The sequence below is a fragment of the Lissotriton vulgaris genome, chromosome 7 (genome assembly GCF_964263255.1).
Source record: "Lissotriton vulgaris chromosome 7, aLisVul1.2, whole genome shotgun sequence".
NCBI classification, from domain to species: Eukaryota; Metazoa; Chordata; class Amphibia; order Caudata; family Salamandridae; genus Lissotriton; species Lissotriton vulgaris.
In genome coordinates this window covers 82,495,821-82,523,044 of record NC_141695.1, presented here as the reverse complement: position 1 = coordinate 82,523,044, position 27,224 = coordinate 82,495,821, and positions in this window count along the sequence as shown.

The window sequence follows — 27,224 nt, the reverse complement described above, 5'->3', positions numbered from 1 at the left end:
GGCTGCAATGGAGGAGTGCCGCTAATAGGAGGATTTTTTTTCTGCGGGCAACTTACTTACCACTTCCAACAGGACCACTACAACCACACATAGATACAGTATCCCTTGCCTTTTTCTCTGACTGTGACTGCATTTCTTTGCTCTCTCTCGGCTTCTACATTGATCCCTTAACACATCACTTAGTCCACTCCACTATCTGCACCACACATAGTCATTTGTAAGTGCTCCTACGTAATTCGCAAGTCGCAGCACGCCCCAGGCCGTAGAGGACTGGGATGGCCCCAATGATGAAGCATGTCACCAAGGGGCAACCCTGGTGAGTGAGGGGACACCTAGAAAAAAAGCAATTTCTCCTTTTCTATCTACTATACCTTCTGTCAGGTTACGCAGCCCCTAAGCGCCTACCGTACTATGAAACTACATTTCCCATGAGTAGGCGGGAGACTTGCAGACTATTTAGTGAGACTATATGAGAGTACCCTTGTATGTTAGGACATCACTTCACTGATGCCTGTCTTGTCTTCTCTTACAGGTATCCTTTCCCTGCTGACCCTACCTTTACCCATCCCACATTTTTTATTTTAGTTTGTTATTTTTCTCCCTCGCCTAATGCCTCGAACACCCTGTGTTTACACTTCTGGGTGTTGGTGACATTTGGAGGTGGAACCATATTTGCATCGACTGGATCACGGGGAGTAAACGTGACACCTTCCAGACCAACCCCATTGAGTGTTGTTGTGAATGGATTTATAGTGACCAGCAAGGCTCTCGGGTATCTGGCTACAGAGACCTTATGTTGAATATAGTTATCAATAATTCCACACAGGCCCTGTACTGTCGCATTCTTTCTTTCCACAGTTGTCGATGATATATTCTTACTCTGCTTGACAAAGAACCATTGCTAATGTGAAAGAACTTCAACCGAATTAGTAGTTATACTTTACCATTTGTTAGGCTACAATGTGGCACTGCTCTACTGTACTTCTGTCACCTGCTATATTCTCAGTTGTACCGTTGAATTGCTCAGGAGGACAAACCAGATTTCATTTTCTTTTTTTTCATAGGCATGCAACTGCCACTGTGGCACACCACTACTACCACCGCTATGAGGAAATTTTATCCGACCAAGATTGCCAACGTTATTCGGTGTTTCCCGTGGAGCCAGCCCTGGGCCTAGCCCTACTTTCAAACACAAATTACAGGTAAGATAAGCGTTTGGTGGTTTGGGGGTATAATGGAGTATTAGTACGAGAGACGAGAGCCTGAAGGTAGTACTACTAAAGTCCTAGGACTCTTGGATTCACTTCACTTAGTCTGTGAGAGGCACTTAGTGTTGAAAACATTTGGGCATTTACACTTAAAGGAAGAAAATGGAACTAAACTTTCAGGAAAACAGTCAACGTTAAACCCCCACCCACCAGGCAAGCAGTAAAAAACAGGTATGCTCAGATAAAGTTTGAAAAAGTATATTTATATCCCTAACAAAATAATCTCCCGCAAGACCCTCCCTAACCCCAACGATTGTCCTTCAAAAGTCCCCAAAAACCCAACTCCCAATTCCCACCCCCCAAAAGTCTCTAAAAAAGGGGCAAGGGACACTAGGGGTGGATGCTGTTCACTTTTTGGGCCAGGGCATCATGCTCCTCGCGGAGCAAGGCGAGCTCCTGCTGAAGGCGGGACACCATCAGGGTGGTGCGGCGCAGGCGTGCCTTCACTGCCTTGCAGGTGCAAGGCCTGTGAGAAGCAGCTGTTGGCCTTGCTGCTCGGCGGTGGCGTTTGCCTTTGGCAGCCCGGCTCAGTCTCGGTGGACCACTGTGCTGGGTCACGGTGGCAGCCGGTGAGGCCACGGAGGACGACGTTGTCGTTGTTGTCGACCGCACACTTTCCACGTCCTCCAGGGCCACCAGCCGCCGATATTCCGCAACAGTGGCCTCGATTCTCCGTTGCCGGGCCGCTCTAGCCAGCTCCTTCCTCCTTGTTCGTTTGGAAGGAGAACCTATATGAAGAAAGAAAGACATAGTCTGTAACCAATGCTCTTTAAGATTAACTCAATCATTCAGCAGAAATGTGTGCTGCAGTACAACTAGCAACTTGCAAGCGCATTACATAACTATTGAGGCCAGTATCTATCTAACCTCACACTTCTTCATCCTTGCTCTAACATTAGTGGGAGTTTAAGGAACAAATTCTATGAGCACTGTGGACTTCCATTGGAGTCGACTATGAAAGTACACCAGTCTTATTCTTCTTCTTGTCTCTTGTTTTGGAAAATTGGTACGTTATTTTCTGCAAGCCGGCATAATGCCAGCGCGGTAAACTTGCACCCGAGAAAAAGAGACGCACGCCATGAGGAGTGACCTAGACTTGCGTTGCCGTTGCGTTACTGTACCCGTCCAGTACATGCAGGTGGTGAATCTCTTACTTTTCTATTACGGGTGGCACTGAGAATACTCTGTTACAACTCAAGGGCTACTGCTTAATTAATTTAACTTTCACCCTACAGTGGAAATGAGTACTAGAAATGGAAAATTGAAGAAGATAAATAATCTGATTATCTATCACTTCACATGGGATGTTTTTGCTTATATATGGGATGACTTTAGGTGCTTTGCTTTTTATTGAGTGACAGGCAGTGATACATCCACACATGAATGACTGAGTACTACTAAACTTATTAAGAGAGGTAGGGAGTGGCCACCATAATAACCGGATCTATGCAGTGCTTGCAATACAAACTACTGCTACTATTTATGGTAGTATTTGGACAAAATTAAAAGTTCTTTTCCTTGCCTTTCCTACACTGGAACGGACGTGCGGGTGCAGTGTTAGTGTTACATGCTCTTCAAAGTTACACTTACTTCATCCACTGACCGTCTACTCTCTCTAGATCATGGGTACTCACAAACTTTCTCTCAGGGGCTACATTTACAGTGTAGTTTGGGGCCGAGGGCCGCACTGGTGGGGGCGGAGTCAGAGGGGGCGGGGCTAAAGCAAAACGATAACTTGTGACCATGAGGTTGCACACAGGTCCCTGCAGCAGATGCCCTCATCCACTGAGCCACCAGACCCAGCATTTACATACATCTCTCTCCCTCCTGCTGTCCCTCCTGCCCTCCCTCCATCTCTCTCTCCCTCCTGCCCTCCCTCTCCCTCTGTCATCTCACTGTGTGTGTGTCTATCTGTGTCAGCCTTCAGCCCGGGTTGAGACCGCTTCCTCAACGCGCACACACAGACAACAACACCAAAGTACTTAACAGGTCTTTAAAAGACCATTAACATATTATTGAGGCTTTGTTTGTTTTAGCGCCCCTGCTTCTCCACCCTGACAATCACTGCTTGCCCGGCCCCACAGAGCAGAGGCTTAGTTCTATTTCACCTCTTTGTGGCCTTGCATCTCCACTCTGCTCTGTGGGGGCCGGGGGAGCAGTGATTGTCAGAGTGGAGATGCAGGGGCGCTAACAGGTGAAATACAAAAAAGCCTCTGCTCTGTGGGGGCCGGGGGAGCAGTGATTGTCTGCAAGGTCAGCGCACCGCCAACGAAGGCTTGCCGGGCCACCACCGGCCCGCGGGCCGTACTAGGAGTACCCCTGCTCTAGATACACATATGCTATCTAAGAGTCAGATAGTAGCATGATCCAGGTATATGGACACATACAGTTTCTGTGTCACCCACCCAGGCTGTTGTCCTTCCACCCATCATTGCTTCATCATTCACCCAGCCATGCATCTCATATTCTTGCCTTCCCAGCTAGTCTTCAATCTCAATAAGTAAGGAATATATAAGAGCTTACCTCTGGCCGCCACCACCACCGTCTCAACTCTCACAGCTGCCGCCGCCGCCTCCTCCCCTGAAGCATCGCCCGATTCGCCCTCCGCCTCGGTGTCGAGCACCACCACCTCCACACTGGCCCCGCCACCAGATGTTCCACCTACAAAGTACATTTAAGAATGTTAGAATAAAGCAGTCACTAGTATTTGGTCTAGGAATGAAGACATGTGAAAACAATGTAATTTGTGACTGTCGTTAAAGTTAAAAAAAAAATGTCCCTTTTTCCAGGGAAGGTTGTCTTGCTGCACTTTTTGGCACAACTGATGAAGGCTGTTTTTTTAACACGCACCATTTTTCTCCACACAGACAGAAGATGGACTTCTAACAACAAGATCAAGTTGAAACCAGGTGAGAGCTCGGCTCGACCACAAGAAATGTCTTCAATTAATCGTCAGCACTAACCACTTTTCCATTATCAGTTAAACGTTTAGTTTTATTATGACTTCATTTTAATAAATGTGTTTACTTTTAATAAAGCTTTTAAACTTAAATACAATCTGTGTTTTTTGGTCCAGACTAGAGTGACTGAGCGAAAGGTTTTGCAATTTTTGCAAGCATGAGTCCAGATAGAACACTTCAAAAGACATTATGGACAATCCCAGAGGACTGCACTAAGTTGATAGAGCTATTGCTGACTAGAATCATGGGAGTTTCGCCAACCGTGCAATCTTAGTTAGCTACACAGACAGACTAATAAGAATAATCTAGTAATACCACAGGGAGTCATAGTAGAGGCAGGATAAGAATTTAGATACAGTCTACAAGAAGAGCAAAGACAATTTTGAAAAAAGTCAAATGAGGAACGCTAGGAAAAATAGGTACTAGTCTAAAATGAAAACTTACTGGGGCCAGCAGAGGAGCCCTCGCCTGCCCGATCCTGGCCCTGTTGATGAACAGCATCCGCCGCCTGCTGCTCCTGTGTCCTCCTCTCGCCCCTGGGGGGAGCTGACGTACAACATGAAAGAAAGAACAGAAAACATGGATGATTGTTGCTTGTCAATGTCAACCAAATCAAACATTTCAAAAGAACAATAACAAAATATTTCTGCGAAATTATATTGATTATGGTTACTTTTCATTTATATGCGGACCTGTGACTTCGAAAGTCACGTAACTCACTAAACAAAGTACTGAAACGTTCACCTAGGACTGGCAGGCAGCAGTCCGCAGGCAAGACGCAAAGTGACAGACAAACTCCATTGTGATTTCAGTCAGATCAGTGACAACACTAACAGTTGCCTGCTACATTACCAGTCATTTAAATATTCAAACTATCAATCCACCGCCACTATTTTTCTTATTGTCAGGGTTACAAAGGAAGGGGCAGATTTAAGCCCTTGCGGCTCTTTTGCGCCGTTCTTGCGTGACTTTTGTGACGCAGCAGCTAAACAAAAAAGGGCGCCATGGTGCGGCGTATAATATTATAACAACGTGACGCATTTGGGAGATGCATCCCGTTATAAAGCCCTGCGCCATCAGGGGGCGTTCCGGCGCAAGGGAGGGCATTCCTGCGCTGGAACACATCCTAATAGTGGCTGAGGGAAATCTACAAAATATCAATCAGTCACCTTTAGGACAATGATGCGTCACACAAACCCTGCACCTGCTTGAAGCAGACGTACGGCTTGACCCAGCATTGGGGAGATAGGGTACCCCAGAGCATTGATGGAGCTGCGCCATCGTTGCGACGCAACTCCAGCAGTAAAGCTTCGGTGACGTTTTGGGCCCATGGGGCGCCGCCGCCGCATTGCAAATACGGCGCACCATGTTTGGTGGTGGTAGCGGGCCGCACAATTAATGGCGCATCCCTGCTACTTTGCAGGGATGCGACGGTAATTGCAATTCTGCCCCTTAGGGGCATACTTACTTACGCGTTCTGGCGCATCTCCAGAGATGCGCCAGATCAAATGCGTCACGCAAAACTACCCTTGCGACACGGCAGATGTGCCTCATTTACAATGCGGCGCGCCCTGGCGCAAGGGTAGGCACTTGCGTGACGCATCTCGTCACGTAAGAGCGGCGCATCGCTGGAGTCACGTCGCCAACGCAATGCAACTCCAGTAATGCTCAGGGCCACCCAATACTTTACATGCTGTGTCAGTCCTTTCGCCTGCTTCGAGCAGACATAAGGAATTGAATTGACGTAGCAGCGGCGCAGAAGTGCCTGCGTTAAATCTTGTAGATTTCACGCAGGCAATTTTGCGAGGCGCACAGCCGCTGGACCGCCCACCCTGCGTACTAGGAACGCACCCATTGTGGTGCAGGCCCATGGCTTTATAACGTGACGCATCTCCCTAGATGCGTCATGCTGTAAATGACTTGCAGGGATGCGGCACGTTTACGCCGCTGTTGCGTCACGCAAGGCAACGTAAACGTGGCGCAAGGGGCTTGTAAATGTAATCTGCCCCCTAGTGTCTAGCATTACGCAGTTCTGTTAAGTACACTCATACATAATAGTTACTCAGGCCAATGAGACCACGAAATAGAAAACAAATAAGCATAGTAGCAACCCCACTGAGAAGGAGAGCAGTGCACCTGAAATGCACAGAAGATTTTGAAATATAATTTAACTACAATGTAATCGTCATCAGCGGCATTATTGGCTTGCTCCATGTAAAAAACAAATATTTGCAATACAACAACACAGAGCAGGAGAAAACATCATAGTAGTGAGTGATTAAATGCCAATGGCTACTACTACTCACCAAGGCCGGGGATCTCCAAGCCGAGCTGGTCCAGCAGGTCGCGCTCGCGGTCCAGGAGGTCCGTCCAGCGATGGGTGACCTGGCTGTAGGTGCGCTGGACCCCGTAGAGGTGGGATATGGCCCAGCACACCTTCTCCCACCGCTTCCGGCGCTCCCGCATGTTATAGCCGCCGGCCGCGATCCTGCCGCCTCCCGCGATGGTCCTGGGCAGGCGGCGCTGGACAAAGTACACCAGCGCGCCCACTTCCTCCGGGCTGAATATCTCCCGGCGCGTCACCTGCTCCCCCCTCGATCTCACGCCTGCTGTCCTGCCACTGGGTCCAGCACTACTCCCCGCCGCCGCTGCGGCCCTCAAGTGCCTGGGCAGCTTCACGGCGCCTGGCTTGACCATGGTCTGGGCAGGTAAGGTAGGAAGAAGTAGAAAATTAAGAAAGAATAGGATAGGGAAGAAGAAAAGAAAAGAGTTTACAAAAGTAGTTTAAAAGTAAAGAAAAATAGCAGAAAAGACAAAAATATACAGCTAGGAAAAGAGAGGGATAGATAAGAAGCAAAATCGTAAAAAAAAAACTGAAAACAAGCAAAGGATGGGAAAGATATCAAGAGGATTAAACACCATGCCCAGACACAGGAAATGAATGAAAAACAAGATGGCCGGCGCCCGTTTCCGAGCGCGAAAGTCAGTTCGCGCGAGATTTTCCTCGCGATCTCGTGCGAACCTCTAGATTTCCCGCGCGATCTCGTGCGAACCTCTACTCGCAATGCGCTTACTGCGCGAGATTATACATAGCGGGCGGAAACGGAAATACGTCACGCAAACAAAATGGCCGCGCCCGTACTCGACCTTGGGGTAAATTCGCGTGTTGCGCTGCAAGCGGCTCGCGAATACTGCAAAAAAACTCGCGAAACAACAAGCCGCAAAAAAATAAAATGCTCATTCGCACGAATTGGCGGCTTCCGCGGTCGGTTTCGCACGACGCCGCGCCCCGCGAATAGCGCGAAAAAAACCGCAAAACGATTTCAGCAAAAGCAAAAGCAATGAGCAGGTGCAAAAGGTCAACCTCATGATTTGTAACGATTCTTTGTATTGCTTCCTGAGGGGGCCCTCCAGAATTCGGTTGCCTGCTTGCAACTATTGTGTGACCCTGCTCTGACCTTAACTGTATGCCACAAAGGTCCTGATTTACAGCTAAAGGAGCAGACAAGCAGGTGCCAGGCTGGAACTTTAAATTCTTTCAGTGACACATTAATTAGCCCCTAATTCATTATTGTCAGTTGGGGCAGGGCAGGTGTTGTAACTAATTTTGCAACAATGAAAGCACTTAGCAAGTGCAAAAGATCACTAATCAGGGCGCACTAAGGAAGCAGGTGCCAGCTAAAAAAATATTCTGTGACACATTAATCAGCCCCAAATTAATTCAGGTCACTTGAGGCAGGGAAGGTGTGCTTTGCTTTGCCGAAAATAATGTACACTGGACAACCAGAGGGTGTGGTGATGAAACAGAGGGTGGCATGGGTGGGCCAGAGGGTGGCATGAGTAGTCAGAGAGTGGCAGTGGTGACAGAGAGTGGCAGTGATGAAGAAGAGTGTCCCAAACAGGCTGGACATGTAGAAACAACAAGTTCGCAAAACTTGCGACCCGACAGGTAAGTTCGCAAATTGCGAAATTGTAAAAACCCTCGCGAACTGGCAGAAACACGGGCGAACACAAAAAAAAAAAAAAAATCCGCAAATTCGCGGGAATTCGCGGATTTTGCGGATTGCGAATCCGCAAATCCGCAAAATTCGCGAACGCGAGATCCGCAAAATTCGCCCATGCTTATGTGGGACTAGTACAAATACAAGTTCAAATCTCTCCGCTGACCAACAAGGTTAGAACTGGGGTCTCTAGTTGGCAGAGGTAGGCACCACTGTCCAAATAGGGACCCTTGCTTCTAGTCAGGGTAAGGAGGAAACACTCTTTAGATAACCTCTGCTCGCCCCCTTGGTAGCTTGGCACAAGCAGTCAGGCTTATCAAAGACAATGTGTAAATTATTTGTACCAACACTTACCGTAACACTGTGAAAACACCACAAACTGACTCCACAACAGTTTAGAAAACTAAAGTTATTTAATCTAAACTACACAAGACCAAAACAATAAAAATCCAACATACTCAGTTCAAGAATATGGTTGCAAAAGAGTTATTAAGGTTGCGATAAAATAATCCACAGTTGTGTGAAAAGTTCACAGTTGTGTCACGTTTATCCAACAGTACCTTTTAAATGCGACAAAGTTCCAAAGCAGAAGCTGGTGGTGTGGAAAACAATGCGTTGCTCCTGAGTAAGCATGGGCGAATTTTGCGAATCTCGCGTTCGCGAATTTTGCGGATTTGCGAACTCGCAATCTGCAAAATCCGCGAATTCCCGCGAATTTGCGGATTTTTTTTTTTTTTTTGTGTTCGCCCGTGTTTCTGCCAGTTCGCGAGGGTTTTTACAATTTCGCAATTTGCGAACTTACCTGTCGGGTCGCAAGTTTTGCGAACTTGTTGTTTCTACCTGTCCAGCCTGTTTGGGACACTCTTCTTCATCACTGCCACTCTCTGTCACCACTGCCACTCTCTGACTACTCATGCCACCCTCTGGCCCACCCATACCACCCTCTGTTTCATCACCACACCCTCTGGTTGTCCAGTGTACATTATTTTCGGCAAAGCAAAGCACACCTTCCCTGCCTCAAGTGACCTGAATTAATTTGGGGCTGATTAATGTTCACAGAATATTTTTTTAGCTGGCACCTGCTTCCTTAGTGCGCCCTGATTAGTGATCTTTTGCACTTGCTCATTAGGGGCTGATTAATGGATTTTAACTTCCAGCCTGGCTCCTGCTTGTCTCCCTTAGCTGTAATTCAGGACCTTTGTGGCATATGTGTAACTATTCTGAGGTTCAGAGCAGGGTCACATAATAGTTGCAACTGGCAACTGAACTCTGGAGGGGCCCCTCAGGAAGCACTACAGGAAATGGCTACTAATGATGAGCCTGAACTTTTGAACCTGGTAAGTAGTTTCAGTTTTGCTAAGATCGTATTTCTGCAATTTAGCACTTATTCGCGGGGCGCGAAGTTGTACTGGGAAGCCGCGAACTCACGCGAACAGTGCGAGCAGTGCGAGAAAATCCGCTGCTCGCGGATTTGCGGATTTTGCGGGAGATTCGCGAATCTCGCGGATTGCGAATTTCCCGAAAATCCGCAAAATCCGCGAGCGAAACGGATTTTCCGCCCATACCTACTCCTGAGACCCTGGGGAGGTGATGCGACAACCCCGCTGCAGCAGCGGGCGTGTTGCGACAAATCCGGTCTGTATGGGGAGGAAGGTGGACTTGTATGGATTCCGGGGCGTAGATTCCGTAGGAAGTTTTCTCTCGTAAAGGCACAATGCAATGATCTTTGGAGTTGCGACGATCTCTGGGGCGACGATGCGCGGACCAGCGGTGATCTCTCTCTCGCAGCTCCTTGATACGATGGCTTCTGCAATGACACACGCAGCGACGTGATGCGGTCCGCAGACAAGCGGTGCGGCAATCTCACCCAGCGACGACAGGCTCTGCGACGACACTCGCAGCGATGGTAATCTTCCCTCACCGGTCTGGTGCGTCCCGCAAACGAAGGATGCAACAGCTGTGGCAGCGGGTACAGGGGCTGCGACGATCTCGACCTTCCTCTTCTCAGGCCCATGGAGATTCCTTCAAGCAAGTGGACACAGCACAAAGCAAAGTCCTTCCCCTCTCCTTGGCAGCAAAGCAACAGCAGGTCAGTCCAGCAACAGCAGGACAGTCTTCCTTCTTCAGTTTCTGCTTTCTCCTTAGCAGAGGTTCCTTCTTGATTCCTGGATGATCTAATTTTCTGTTGTGAGGGATCCCGTACTTATACCCCTAAAAGTTAATTTATTTTTATCTTAGTCTTTGTTCTCTTTGTGCAAGTGGGCCCTGAGCCCGGTCTGAACCAGTTCTGGGTGTTCCTTGAGCACTTTGTTTTCCTGTCTTCTCCTTTCCTTTCAGATTGAGGGGCAGGGTCGTCAGCTGCCCAGCAGGAGGTGGAGCCAGCATTGTGGAAGGCAGGCACGGCCCTATTCAGGCCCAGGTGCTATCTTCTCCCACCACTCAAGTTGCAAATGCAGTCATTCAGCCTAGGGCTGACCCAGCCAGCCTCCTTGGGGCTCCCCAGCCCCTGTCACTCTCAAACCAGACAGTTAATTCACAAACAGGCCAAGACACACAGAAAGGTCAGACAAGAGAACAGCTACTTTCTAAAAGTGCTGTTCTCAAGCACAGGATTTAAAAACAACCTTTCCTAAAAGATGTGTTATTAAATTCTGAGTTCAGGGATACCAGACTTTTATGTCCTATCTAGTTCCTATGGGAAGATATGCTGCTAGCCACTGTAGCCAGCATCCCCCATGATAGCCTACGGAGCAAGATAGCCTTACAGCAGTGAAAAACGGAAATGGCTGTAATTCACTACAAGAGCATGTCACCTGCACAAGTACATGCCTTACCTTGGTTCCTTGGAATATAGCGATGACCAATGTGCACAGAAAGGGAAGGGTTAGGCCCGGTCAGTGGGGACACTGAACAGGCGGACATGGAAGTTCACAGACTGCACACAGGCACTGCGGTGGCAGGCCTGAGACACCATTTTAGGGCTATTCATGTGGGTGGCACAATCAGTGCTGCAGGCCCACTAGTAGCATTTGTCATCACCAGCCCTGGCACACGCAGTGCACTTTACTAGGGACTTCTTGGTGATAAAAATATGTCAATCATGTATATCCAATCACAATAACAATTTACACAGAGAGCACTTACACGCTGACCCTGATCAGCAGTGGCGGAGTGTCCAAAGCCTCGAAACCAGCAAAAACGAAATCCAGCACAGCATCAAAAATACAGGAGATAGAGGCAAAAAGATAGGGGGAAACCACGCCAAGGATGCCATGTCTAACACAATTGTATTGTGGTATATTCATATGAGTGCATAAAAACTTGCTTTTGCCAATAAAAAATAAGCACAACTCCTCCTTCTTTCCCTGCGCTGCCATCTTGTCTTTCAAAAAGTTTCAGATGTCAAAATGTCAAAACAGACCTTGCTCTGGGAGCCCTGCTAGGCATCTAAATATAGAACTGACTTTTAACTCTTCCCAGCTATCCTATTCTGTATGCAAGGGTTTCCATGCGGCGGTCCCAATTCAAAGTCACCCTAGAGACAGAAAGCTGGAAAGCACTTATCCCACTGTTTGTCAGTTTAGAGTTAAGAGAATAAAATCTGCTGGTTGTATAAATATTTTCAATTGTAAGCAGTGTGCAATATACGTTTCTAACAATATACAAGTCAGCTGTTCGTATTATACCTAAATGTATGCATTTACTGAAGTCTAAGGCAGTTTAAAACTGCTCTGAATGGCAGAATTTGTTTTTAAATTAGTGAATTTTACCCAATTTCGACTTTGATATTTGTGGCACTTAAAAATGAATATCCTAGAATTTTTTTGCATAATAGGAATCCCCAGAGTGTTCTCTAGATAGCCCAGGAATGGGAAATTAGAAATATATCATATATACCCATATAAAAGTGAGTTTTTACGCCTGTGCAGAGTGATATTTCACATTCAAATTTCCTCATTATGCGGTACAACACAACTTAAATTTAATTTTAATGCTAGGAGGTCACAGTATGAGTATTAAGCTTTATAAACATTAAAAAACGTATTTAAAAGCACTATTTTTTTTTAATAAAACCAATCATTTTGATAATTCCACATAGAAAAAGCAAGCTTCATTCCTTGCCTATCATATTTAGACGCATTCATTCATAAGCCTAAGCACAGAAGCCTAATTTGAAACATGAAAAATGTTGCGCCACTTTTTAAAAGGACAATCATTATTTAACATCAGAACCACAGATATGCTTATGTAAAAAGGCTTAAAGAAAGGAAATCCTTACTTTAAATGTTTTCCTGTTATCCAAAATAATGAATCTGATTTTAGTAACGTTTTTAAACAGCAGTCTGAAATGCAGGGTTTTACACCATGTTTACACTGAAAAAATCCTAGCAAAGTCAACATTCCTGTCTCTCCATGGCATACAATCAAAACAACAGCTGTTTTTCAGCGGCAGTTAAAACACAGCTGTTGGAAAGCTTCTTTTTTAGTGTTGAAATGTAAGCACAGTGACAGTCTATTTAAAACAGAGGCTTTTCATGTTCTATAATGTGTGTTTAGCAACATCCAATTTACTCAGATGATGTGGTTGCCTGTTAATATCTAATACAATGTATCTAAGGAAAATGCTGTAACATCTTATAATTGTTTATTTATTGCAAAACACACAATTTTGTTTTTGAGGCCTATTTTATTCCTTTTCAATGTGAATTCTAATTGTATCTTTTAAGCATTTGCAGTTTGTACATGTGCATAATTGCTTACTACGTCAATTTAATAGTAACATGTCGTTATTTAGCATATCATATGGTTCATTTCTGGATTTTTATTATTTTTATTTAATATTAATTAAATGACATTTTGCATAACAGACTGATGACAGCAAAAAAAAAAACACAAACAAACACATTGAGCTAATTCCAGACATATACAGAAGGGATCATACACTCAGAACACATACTACAGTGCTCTGAAGGCTAGCCATTATTTCACAAAGAGCGCAATCGCTATTTACTCACAGAAGTACCACTAATGTGAAACCACGAACCACATAGACATTTAAACACACATTTAACCCACAGATCAACACTTATGACAGAAACAAAGGACAGATCACAGACTGTACTTAAACCAAACCATTTGTAAATACTAGTTGTAAGTCATATTTACAAGAAGAGCTTCTCAATAGTATTCCAAAAGACTGCAAAAAACAGCCAAACAGGCTGTTTTATTTACAAGAAGCCAAAATACACTCAATTCACTAGCTTTGGCTGGCAGAACACCAAAGAATTGCTCTGCATATCTTAAAAATGCACAGCAAAGGATCCTTGTTTGTTTTATGTCCATATTTAAATTCCATGGGGATACACAGTCACCAAGGAAGAAATATGTTTTTTATACCTAAACCTATTTAGGTATAAACCTATTTAGGTATTCCCTCGGGGGAACCGGCTAATTTAATTCACATCTCACTATGGAACCTCCAAAAAGGAACACATTCTTCGATGTTTGCTTGAAACAGGCATGCCAAAAATAGTGCAGAATATGCAGTATTATAACCAAAGTAGGACTTGAGGTACTCTTGTACTGTGTGCCGTTTAAATCAATTCAAAACAGAGAAGATTCTCCTCATTACCTGCCTACACAAATTGCAATTCATATATTACAAATTCCAAATACAACTTTTGGCCAATCATACAAATCCAAAGCCACAGTAAGCGTTACTCAACTACCTTACCAATCCCAGGCATCAAAACCAACAGTAAGTGTTGCATCAAAACAACCCTTACCAATCACTTGCTGTCCAAAATCTAACTGCCAAGTTGTGAATTACCTAATGGTCGTTTTTAGAATACTCACGCCAAAAAGGTTCTCAGTCAGGAGTGGGAAAACATTATGTGGAGGATCAAAACAGGAAGACCATAAATATACTTGGCTGCAGAGACAGAGAATCCCCAGAATCTCTGTGCACAGAGTACCTCCTTAGTAGAGTCCTGTCTTGTCCTCTTTAGTAGATTCCTGTCTCCTGTCAAGATCACTCCCTTACATAGCCACTTCTCTGATGAGGTCCACGTTGGAGCACCATTTGTAGAATATAGAAACCTTCTCAGGGGTATCACTGCTACTTGGTCCTTTTAAACCAACAAAGAAGAAATTGTCACAGAAGCTGTAATATAAAAGTAACATCTTTAGTAACCTCAAATGAGGGAGACTATGTCACACAGAAGCCTATGGAGTACAGAAAACAGAGGCCTTATATATGCTTAGGGTTACATAGTCAGCATAAGACCAAGGGGAGGTCCTGGCACATGTAAGCATGCAAAATGCTTAATATGGGCATACAAGATCTGCTTGCTCAACAAAGTGGGAGGAGAGTTACTTCTCCATACAGCAGCAAAAATAGCCTGACAGTTATACAAGAGTAGCAGGTGAATTCTACTAGCTAGGCCTTTCTGAGCATGTGCAAGGCTCTGACGAAGGAAACAGCCCATGGCGAGCACATAGGTACCTAAAATGGATGCCAAATACAAAATGGCTTTCAGCTCATGCTAACAAATCCCTACAATCTTTAACATCCCTGCCCATCTGCTCAGACAGCCAAAACACCAACTGCCTTAACCACGTTAAGGCAATCATTGGTCTGCTTTGGGGAAATGGCATGCATGCTTAAGCCAGTGTTATAAAGGCTGTTTTCCCCCACCTCGTTGCCCTAGCATTTCTGGTGCCCTGGCTGATAGGCTACAGCTGCTGCTGCCAAGACAGTAATCTGATACCATGACAAGAGGTGTAAAAACACCCAGGATTCAGAAACAAAGGCCTGCCTGAGAAGGAGGATACACCTCCGACCCTGCCAGGATGATTAGTAATGTGGCACATCAAGGCGACGATATTCAAAGCTTAAATTGCCACTGATATGTATCCAGAGAAGGAACCAACCAACCAACCCCTGTCCCAGGGACATTTGCCCCCAGACAGGTCTGAAAATTAGGAAGTTAGGAGGTGTATGTTCCTAGAAGATGAGCCACACCCCTAAGGTGGGCTACCTTTTCTTTTCAACCAAGGACAGTTTCTAACATTTTTAAAAGTGGCAGAATAGAGAGTGCTGGGTAGAAAAGTTGGCACACATTCACGGATGTAGTCACTTCAAGGGTGGATTAGTGACTGTGGCTTGTAGCTCATTGGCTACTTGCACCCACACCCATAATGCCCCTACATCTAGGACTTATGGAGCACCCCTGGCACCAGAACTGCAGTTCTGATTCAACTTGCAACGAAGGAGAGACCCGAGTCTGCAGCTTCAGGACCTTCACAAAGCAAAGGAGCAATACTCTGCATCTGTGGCAATCAACCTGCAACTGCATGACTGCGACTCATCCCAGACCAGAAACCAGTTCCCCAGGAAAGAGAAACACCTATGGGAGCCAAAGGCAATTTTAGAACTCCGCTGGTGTAAAGGAAATCCTGTGCATCCCACAGGTAAAAGACACTCCCTGAACCAAAGAATCACTGGCCATAGGACCTGCTCAAAAGTAAACGTCTAGCTGGTCATGAACAGAGATGGCAATTAGAACCAAGAGCTCCATACGAGGACAGGCCCCAGACAGGGGTCTCTTGTAATGCGGGGTCTTATCCAATTTGCCCACTGCCTCCCCTGACATATGCAAAACCCACCTTTGCACCTGCGGTGGTGACGGGTGGCTTCAAGGAGCCTGCGGATCTCTTCTCTTGAACCCACATGGACCGGACCTTTGCGGGGAGGAGCTGCAGGCCACAGCATCGCACGAGGACCGACCGGGCCGATTCTCGGCTTACTGTCGGGTGAGCGGTGGGGTCCAGAACCACTACACCCCCACCACACCTGACATGCACCTTGACTACAGGCCACAGCTGAGGATCTTGACGCACTGCACGCGAGCCGCCGGCCCCGATGACACTAGCACATCTTCCTTTTGTCTTCTGCCTGACCCCACCAGTGGACACTTCCCGCAGCTAGCACACCTGCTAAATGGTTTACTCCTCAACAGTTGGGTCTCATCATCAGTTGAGCCTCCGCCAGCAAGCTCCATGACATACCTGGAGACCGCTGTGGCCAGGTTGGCATTAAGTGGCCACGGGGTGCGGGGTGATGAGGGGGACACATACCGTTTGCTCTTACTGTGCCCCCCTTTACTTCTTCTTTACTGAACTGTGGGCCAGTGCTCCTGCCACACGGAGACTGGGGCCTAATGGCACGGAGAAGACCCTGCAGTGGTCTGACCAGAGTGGCCAACTACATACATGGTAACCCCTCTACTATAGACCACATGAGGACCCAACTACCCTCCTCTCATCTGGGGACCCCACTGATGGCAACCAAGAGCGCTGCACCTCCATCATCTTGTGCACCACTGAGCCCTCCTGTACGACATAGAGCACAGCCCCAAGGCGTGAGGAAACCTGAAGGCTATTTGGAATGTGGGGGCGAGTGGCTGCTGAGACCGTGGACAGTTGAGCCCAGGTGTTGACCAGGGCTACTCATTTTCCTGTCCCTTTTGCCACAGATTCTGTGTCACCAACCCCCTACGCAGCTTGTGCACGGTCGCCACCGAATCACTGGGGGACCACATGCAGGTGACGCTCTAGCACCAGTGGCCTCACCAATGTGCCCTGCCTTTGCCACCTCCCAGACCCACCACAGAGCACCCGCCAACTGCAGTGCAAGGACAGGGGATGTCTCCTTGCAAGATAACGGCTAACCTGCCTAACAGCTGCTCTTCTCTGAGGCCCTCAACCTACTTCATACTGCATCCACCCCACCGGGCGCAGCCCCCTCTGCACCGAACTCAACTCGACCCACCATTGAACACATCCTTCAAGAGATTATTGGTGTAGGCCACTGCCTGGAGTGCATGGATGTAAACATATCCCCATTGACGGATGAGCCTAAATCCATCTGCTCGGACATTGCAAGCTTCCAGACTAGGATGGATGGTCTGACCCAATAAGTTTCTGTGATGGAGGACCACATCAATATCCTGCCAGAGCGGCATCAGGAACTTTTAATCTTCTGCAGCATGGCAATCTACTTGAAGGACCGGAATCGGCGTGACAATGTACGCTTTTTTGGATTCCTGAAGTTCACAGAGGGGCCAGTTACCAAAACCTTCCTTAAAGACACACTCCCGATGCTCACTGGACTGACCTTTTGGAGATACAGCAAGTTCACCCCATAGGTCCACCAAGGCAGGGAGCGCCGTCCACATGTCTGCTGCCCATCGGGTGAGTGTGGAGGAGGTAGTCCTCAGAGTTCTGTGCTAACCGCTTGGAAGTGACTTCACTTCCCTTTAACCCTGTTAATCTACTCTCACTGTTTTTACTATTCTAGCATTGTAAGCATTTTCTTATGATATTAACATTTTAAACCTAATTACAGTCTACTCACTTTAGTGTTATCACTCATCTGATAATTTCCTGACTGTTCCTAATACCTCCAAATCACTGCCTCCCCGCTTTAGCACCAAGAGGCTCCTTGAACGGAAAGCTGCACTCTATAAATGACATAATTCATTCATTCATCAATGCCTGTTTCCTGCACCATGAACAGGCCAGACAGTTGATTTCAGCTGCTCAAACTCATGGCCTGTACATTTACAAGGGGCATGAGGTGCTGATGGTGGCGGACTTCTCCAGGAAGATGAACAGGTGTTGCAAAGCCTTCTTATTTCTCCACCCCACGCTCTGGCAGCTGGAAATTAAATATGGACTCATTGAGCCTGTTCACTTTAGAATTACCAATGACGGGGACTCAAAAGAATTCTTTGACCTGGACGATCTGCGCCACTTCCTTGCTGACCTCCCCACTCAGGACATGGACACTCCCACTCCAGCTCCCATGGAGGGTCATGCCCTACCATTGTCCTCCCACACCGAAGCTCCCAGCAGCCTCCGGCAGAACTCTGGGGGCTCTCAGCACAGGGGCAGAGTTCACAACAGAGTGTCCCGCTTCCAGGGCAACAGGAACCTGGCTCTCCAGGCGGTGGCTGTACTCATGAACAAGCAGGACAAGGATAAATCCAAGAACCCCTTGAAGCTCTCCTCTGCCCTGGAGATCAAACGCTGAGTACTGTGCAGCCACGACAACCCCAAAATCAGGGGGCACTGCATCTGGAGTGTTGACAACTGAAGGCAGCGGAGGGCTGAGTACCGGAATGCCTTCTTGCAGTCTACCTTTCTCTTTCAGTTTTCTTATGAATGTTTCATGCCTTTCTCATAGTTCTTTTTCATTGTTTCTCTTATGCTACTGTTAGCTTGCCATGCATTTCACTTCCGGGGAGGATCAACATCAGTGGTGCTCATGGGTTACAAAGAAAAGTCTTGCAGGAAGGAATGGCTACTCCATGGCATACTTGAAGAATTGGCCACATGGTGTAGTTTGACACTTTCAATGGAGACAAAGCATTTGTCTTTGTATCCTGGGAGAGATGGCAAACTTACAGTACATGTACCCTGAATACCTAGGACTGGAACAGGAGCATGAAATGCCTGGTCAAATTCCTTTATAAAGGCCATCTTCTCTCGAATCAGATGTCCAGCTCTCAGAAGCCTTCCGCCAACTGGAAGTTGCTTTTCAGCATTGGAAGTGATGATGTGATTGAGTCTCACAGAACTTTTGTAGGTCCTGCAAGACATCATAATTATCATCAAAGTGAAAGGATCCAGCTTCATCCATAATCTTTGGACCATCAAGGACCAGAACAAACATCTTGATGTCAAAAAACATTTCATACAGGGTCCACCCACCCAGAAATGTTTTTAGGGAGTTATTTAATGCTTGTTGAACCCCATAGAGATGGTGAAACCAACCATGCCCTATACATAATACTCTAGATGCTAGGGACTGCTTTAAGTCACTGTTCTTTCTTCGCACAACAGAGGTACCTTCGCGTCTACATGGTGAAGAATCGCGCACCTGCACACCCATCAAATTCATTGAATCATGGTGCGCTTTAGAAGCGGAAAACCGTCCTTGGTCTGAATTGAATGTGCAGCAGGTATATGTCCTGATGAAGACCATCAAGTCTTAAATACAGTTAGAGCATCAACTGAGCACTGTGGCTAAACCCAGACGAACCTAGAGCAAGAATCGACTGCAACCAAAATAATTTTGAACACAGTATCTGAAATTAGTGGACCTCAGTGATCTAAGTATATACAGCTAAAAAAATTATTAGAAATAAAGAACTCCATCTGAGGGGGACGTGTGACCATGCTAGGTTTTATTTGTTGACATATGTCACAACTGAGAACATATTTCCTGGCCTGTTGATATAAGCCTTGCCACCAGTAATCCTGCTACGGCAAAAAAATTGTGGCTGCCATTCCAGCATGAGCGGAAGGAACACCATCATTGGCCACTAAAATCTAAGCATGTCTGTTGTCCTCACCAACCCCAGGAATAGTTACAAAAGGAATATTCGGAATATTGAAATGATAGGAGTATTTGAAAGGATAACCTTTCTGTAATGGAGAGCCGTCTTTACTGGCACCGACGGCAGCCAAGATATCATTATCTATATGAGATTTAGAGCTTGTAACTACTGCTATTTTAGCTGTGGCTACTGCAGATTTGGATGCTTTGTCAGACAGATAATTCCCTACAACACATTGATGACTAAGTGTATGTGGTGGTGAGACAGAACATTGAGTAAAAAATATCGAGTAAAACATATAGTGCAATAAAAATATTGGGCGCAAGAATATCGTTCTCAAGAATATTGATTTTAAGGTAAGTAATATCGGTTTGTGTTATGTATTTTGTTATATATTTTATATACATTTGATGTGTTTTTTTTGTTTAAATATTTTTAATGTTTTTTATTATTTTTGGGACCAAAACGGGTTCTGGCTTTAAAGGGATACATGGAGGGATGTAATTTAACCCCTTCTGTGCATGTGGTGGCCGGGAGCCATCACACGCTACAGTGGGCATGTGCGTCGAACAGCTCCTGAACGTCCTAGCACCCACCTATGGGGGGAGCACTGGGGCTCCCCCCATGTGCCGCCCTTTGTGAAGCCCTCATCAGGGAAGGCAGAGGAAGCCCTTCCGCTGCCCTTATGCACCCCCACCCTGTCATCTAATAACATCAGCGTGCACCGCACGGGCCGTCATTAGATGAAGTCAGATGTGCTAGAAGCCATTTGCGTCCAGCCCGTCCAGAAAGAGGAGGTGAGTTTCTCCACAGGGAGTTTTTTTTTTAAATCAAAGAGGCATTGGGGGAAAAGAAAGGGTTTTCCTTTCCTCCGAAGTCTAGTCGGAGCATTCCTGCTGCACGATCATGCAAGGGGCGCCATCGTGCAGCAGGAATGGCAACCAGACACCAGGGATTTTTTTAAATCAATTTTGTGTTTCGAGGAGAGGCCCCCTGGGATAGGGTTGCATCATGCTGCCTGTTTTTGCCCCCCGGGGGCAGATCATCAGTTGTTTTTTTTATTATGTATGCCCCACTAGGCCACTAGGGATTTCTTTTATTTTCATGTAGGGGAGCGGCCCCTTGGGCAAGGGCCACTGCCCTTAATGGAGGTAATTATTTTGGCAGTTTCTGCCCCGCTGTGGGCAGATTAGCCTTATGTTTTTAGGCCCTTCTGCCCTCAAGGGGGGCAGAAGCCATTAGACACCAGGGTTTATTTGGCAATGTTAAAAGAGTGGCCCCTTGGGCAATGGTCACTCCTCCTTATTGGAATAATGATTTTGGGCCATTTCTGTCCCCCGTGGAGGCAGATAGGCCTTATGTTTTTTTAGCTCATGGGCAGACGCTACTAGACACCAGGAATTTCTTTTTTAAATCAGTGTTGGTAATGTTGGGGAGTTGTCCCTTAGGGAAGGGTCAATGGGGTGAATTATTGGGCCATTTGAATCAGCCGTGTGTTTTTAGGCCCATTTGCCCCTAAACGCGTTCAGAGGCCACTGGACACCAGGAATTTCTTTATGTTTTATGTGATGTTGGGGGGTGGCCCAATGGGTAAGGGTCCCGCTCCATTACTGGGGTAATTATGTTTGCAGTTTCTGCCACAATTGGGGGTAGATCAACCCTATCGTTTAAGTCCTTTGCCCCCAAGGCGGGCAGAAGCCACTAGACACCGGGGACATTGGTTTCACTAAGTTGTTTTAGGGAGAGGCCTCTTTTGGGAGTGCATGTTTTGGTTTTATTTTGAGGTCCATCTGCCCCCCAGCATGCCTTGTAGATTGTGGTGCATTACTTGCATATGTGATTGTAATGTTTTATTTCCTCTTTTTATTCTAGTGCAAAGCTTTAGATTCCTGTTTGTGGTTTTGGCAGTGGTTGATCTGCCGTTTGCATAGTTGCAGGTGTTTGGTAAGAAAAACAGTTTTGTTGTGTTTACTCCAAATTACTATTATTGTCATCCATGAATTAATTTTTTGTAAGTGGTATCATATTACCAGGATATTTAGAATACGTTTTCAGTATGAAATTGTTTTTGGATTTGTGCACAATGTGTATTGTGTTGTTTCAAGTGTAATTTTCTTTTTCATTTTTATTGGGATATTGTTGGTCCTTGCTGCATCTGTGCCGAGTAGGTGGTGGTGAGTCTAGGTGTTTCTGGCTAGTGAGTGGTATTGTTTTGGAGTACATAGGTCGTTGTGATAAAGCCACATTGTGTTTATTACTTATTTTACAAAGAGTTTGTTGTTGTTGACTTGTTTTTCAGGATTATAGCTAGCCGCAGGACTACTGCTCAGCAGGTGGTTGGTATGCTTTTCGAATCTTTCTCTGACCATGATTATGAGACTGACGGTGTATCTGAGGCAGAGGAGGACGTGCAAGATTCTGGAAGTGAGTTTAATGTCCATGAGGAATCATCTGATGATGAAGCTACTCTCTGTGAGGATGAAGCTACTCTCGGTGCAGATGAAGTGCTTATTTTACAGGAGGACACTGATGTGTCGATGGTGCAGCAAGAGGCATCTGGATTTCAGCCTGGGGCTGTAAGGCTTCCCATTGGAAGTGCTGGACTCTGGTTTGATCCAAACATTGTGCAGCCGGTGTTGCCTGCCTTTAGTGGTGATGCAGGGTGTAGAGTGAATTGTGAATTTGCCTCTTCATTTATGCTGTATTTTTGGTTGTGATTATTGAACAGACTATTTTGTATGCTAAGCAGTTTTTGAGGAACAACAGTGCCGGACCTAAGCCCCGCTCTTGAGCTAACCAGTGGACTCCCATAAATCTGGATGAGATGGAGAAGTTTTTGGGTTTAACTTTCTTTTTATGGGCTCGACAAGGAAGCAACCCCTGTCTTCAATTGATCTACCTGTTCCTTGATGGCAACGGCCATATTTCCTGCAATTATGAATCATGATGGTATTTACGTTTGCTGCGGATGCTCCATTTTATTAATAATGCTACGGCGTTGCCACAAGATCACCTTGACTGTGACAATCTTTTTAAGATTAGGCCTGTCCTTGATCACTATGTAGACTGATTTTCAGAGATCTATACTCCAAGGAAAGAAATATCTGTTAATGAGTCTTTGGTCCTGTTCAAGGGCCGATTGTTTTTTAGGCAGTACATTCCCAGCAAGAAGGCACGTTATGGAATTAAGAATTATATGTTGTCTCAGAGTAGGACAGAATATGTCTATAATTTTCGGGTATATGCTGGTAGGGATTCCACTATTGACCCCCCGGGTTGCACGTCCACTTTAGGAGTTTCTGAGAAAATTGTGTGGGACATATTAACAAAGGTCACCATTTGTACCTAGATAACTTTTACACTGTTGTGCAATTGCTTAAGGAATTGTTCAAATTGGACACTCTTGCTTGTGGTACAATCCGCTCTAAATATAAAGGTTACCCAAAAGAGCGTGTTTCTAAAAAGCTTGAGAGGGGACAGTGCAGTGCCTTGCATAGTGAGGAACTGCTAGCAATGAAAGTACTTCACCTGTAACTGTTCATGGTCAGGTTGCTGAAGTGCTCAAACCTGTGTGATTGTAGACTACAATAAGCACATGGGTGGTGTCGATAAAGTAGATCAGAGGTTCGAACCTTATACTGCTGTTCATAAGACTTACATTTGGTATAAGACGTTGGCCATCCATCTCCTCAATTTATCAATTTTTAATGCTTTTGTTGTGTTCAAGAAGTGTTCTCCAGAGTCAAGGATGACTTTTGTTCAGTTTCAGGAGTCTGTGATAGGCACCCTTGTTGTAGTGGAACAGGCAAGTGTTCCTAGAGTTGGAGTGGTGGAGGATGTGGCATGATTGAAAGATCACCACTTTCCTGATTAAATTCCAACCACACCCAAAAAAATACCAATTCCTATAAGAGATATAGAGCCTGTTTGGAAAGAGGTATGCGGAAGGAGAGTCATACGCACTGTGCTGATTGTCCTTCTAATCCTGGGCTGTGTGTGCCCACATGTCTCATATTGTATCACACTCAAAAGAGTTTTTGGGAGCAACTATGAGTCCAGTAGTGGACTGCCTGGTCTGTATGGTTTTATATTTGTTCTTCAATTTCACAGTTGGCATTAGAATTATGAATTTAGTTACTCTTGTTGTGTTTGTGGTTATAATTTTGTATCTAGGTTCAATTGGTTTGTGTTTTCTTTCTTGTTATAAAAAATTTGAACACAGTGTGCATGGACTGGCGTTTGGCATGGTGGTGTGCATGGACTGGCACTTGGCTGGTGGTATGCGTGGGCTGGCGCTTGGCTGGTGGAGTATACTGACTGGCGCTTGGCTGGCAGTGTGCGTGGACTGTTGTTTGGCTGATGGTGTGCGTGGACTGGCACTTGCTGGAAATGTGGGTGGATTGGTGCTTGACTGGCAACGTGCGTGGGCTCGTATTTGGCTGGCGGTGTGTGAGTAGTAACTTGCTGCTGGTCACTAAACACACTGCTAGCCAAACACCACTGTACACACTACATCAACCACTAGCCAGTGTGATTGCTGTGTTAGTCATGTGGGCGTATGAAAGTGATAGGCCTTTGAATGGCGCCGTCTGTTGAAGTGAATGTTGTAATGTGCTGTGCCCACGGCCGACAGTGTGAATAGTCTTTTGTGTGTCACATATGAAAGGTGTGTGAATGGCCTGTGGAGAGGTTGGTGCCTTTCCATGGATTTAAAGCTCATGAGCAAGCCTGGGCATAGTTCACCGAGTTTTGCTACACAGAACTCCGGGAAGTGACAAAAAAACTCTGCAAAGTTCCTCAAGTGGCAGACTGTACTGTGAACTGCTGTTCGCGCTGGTTTTTCTGCCGCTAGGGTAGAAATCCTACCCAAGCTGCAGCTCACGCTCGCTAACTTACCATTTGCGAGCGTGACCAGGGAAAAAACTCTGCTGCACTACATGGAGTGGAGTTTTCTGCACTCCACAAACTCCTCGAACAGAGCGGAGTTCACCGCCCAAGCTTACTCATGAGCTATGAGTCATTAGTTCAGGTGTTTAACCTTTTAATTATTAACAGTGCATTTCCTTTTTGTTAAATCTCTTGTTTATAAAATGTTATGCTCTGAATCTTCACTCACCCTTGTGCCAAACCCAAAAAGTATGTGTGTGCACTTGAGGAATAGCTAGTTTGGAAGTAATATTTGTCTTCTCTGTCTTTTTTTTGCAAGGGTGTATATTATCTCTACATTATCTGTTGATGTGAGTGCTGTAATGTGCTGTGCCCGCAGCTGGTGGTCTGAACACATGTGTCAAGTATGAACGGTGTGTGAATGGCCTGTAAAGAAGTTGGTGCCTTGCCGTGGCTTTACAGCTCATGAGCTGTGAGTCATTTGTTCAGTTTTTTAAACTTTTGATTATTAACAGTGCATTTCATATTTGTGAAATCTCTTAAAAACATGTTGAACCTTTCAATCACCCTCATGCCAAATCCAACCAGTATGTGTGTGTACAGATGAAAAGGCAGTCATATTTGTCTTTTCTGTCTTTCTGTGCTAAATTGTAGTTTAGCACTCGGGAAAATCTACAAACTTTAGATATTTTTGAAAACTAAAAAAAATTGGGAGTACTGGGTGGTGTGCCTCTCATGGGTCCCAAAATGTATTTTTCCTCACAGTGCCATGCACAAATCAAAATGTGACACCAGTCACACATTTTCCTTGCATTACTGTGTCATAATATTCTGGTCTCAGAAAAACCACAAGTTTCCTACCACTCAGAGTTCCCCCAGGTCTTCCAGGTCGTTTTGTGATAGGTAATTTTGATATATTCATAATGAGTTTTGGGCACTTGCCTGTTCGGATACTTGGCCCACCCACAGGACTGAGGTACCATTTTTATCGGGACACCGGGGGAAACGCTGGGTGGTAGGAAATCTGTATCAGCCTGGTGATCCCACATTTTCCCACACAGAAATCTGAGAAAAATTTGATTTTTCTTCAGCTAAATTTGAGATTTGCAGGGAATTTTGGGTAGAAAAACATTGGGGGTGTCCACGCAATGCATACTTACCTGGACTCCCTCACGTTTCTAGTTTTAAAAAATGTCTGGGTTTGGCAGATTTCCCTAGATGGCCGCCAATCCGGGGCCAAAAATCCAGGTGACCCCTCTTGCAATACCAGGTAATTTTATGATAGGTAATTTTGATGTCTCCATAATTAGTTTTGGGCCCTTGCCTGTCGCGGGTACTTGGCCCACCCCCACAAGTAAGTAACCATTTTTATTGGGAGACCTGGGGAAATGCTGGGTGGGTGGAAATTTGTGGATCCACGCAGATTCTAGTACTTTCCATCACAGAAATGTGAGCAAAACTTGTTTTTTTTACAAAGATTGATGTTTGCAAGGGATTCTGGTTAACCGAACCTGGTGAGAGTCACACAAGTCACCCCCTCCTGGATTCCCCTGTGTATCTAGTTTTAGAAAATGTATATGTTTGCTACGTTTCCCTAGGTGCAGGTTGAGCTAGGGTTCACAATACAAAGCTAGGCACTTTACAAAAAAAAGGTCAGTTTTCACTGTAAAAATACGGTGTGTCCAAGTTGCGTTTTGGGCCTTTTCATGTTGCGGGCACTAGGCATAAGCACACAAGTGAGATACCATTTTTATTGGGAGACTTTGGGAAATGTGGGGTGGGTAGAATTTTGTGGATCATGCAGAATCCAGAACTTTCTATCACAGAAATGTGAGCAAAAGGTTTTTTTTTACAAAGTTTGAGGTTTACAAGGAATTTTGGGTAACAGAACCTGGTGAGAGTCACACAAGTCACCCCATCCTGGATTTCCCTGGGTGTCTAGTTTTCAGAAATGTATATGTTTCTATGTTTCCTTAGGTTCCAGCAGAGCTAGGGTTCAAAATCCATAGCTAGGCACTTTGCAAAAAAGGGTCAGTTTTCACTGTATAAATGTGTTGTGTCCACAGTGCATTTTAGGCAGTTTCCTGTCGCGGGTACTAGGCAAATCCACACAAGTGAGGTACTATTTTTATTGGGAGACTTTGATGAAGGCTCTTTGAGTGAAATTTCATGGATCCACACAGATTTCAGAACTTTCCCTCTCAGAAATGTGAGGAAAATGTTTTTTTATTTGCATAATTTGAGGTTTGCAAGGGATTCTGGGCAACAGAAACCCAGGGAGAGCCACACAAGTCACCCCATCCTGAATTCTTCTTGGTGTCTAGTTTTAAAAAATGTATAGGTTTGCTAGGTTTCCCTAGGTGCCATCTGAGCTAGGGTTCAAAATCCACAGAATTGACGTTGGTCTCCCTTCCATTTTTTGCCGTTGCCTCCTGTATTTTTGCTATTTGTGTTGCTGGTCTAGATGCTTTGGGCACTTTGTCACTGATATTCGGTGCCAAAGTGCAAGTGCTCCCTATTGTAAATTGTTGCATTGGATTAGTGACTCCATGATTGCCTTATTTGATTTACTTGTCAGACCCTAGTACAGTGCACAATGTGTGCCCAGGGCCTGTAAATCAAATGTTGCTGATGGGCTTGCAGCACTCGTTGTGCCACCCACAGAAGCAGCTTGTAAAATGTGTACACAAATCAACAACGATG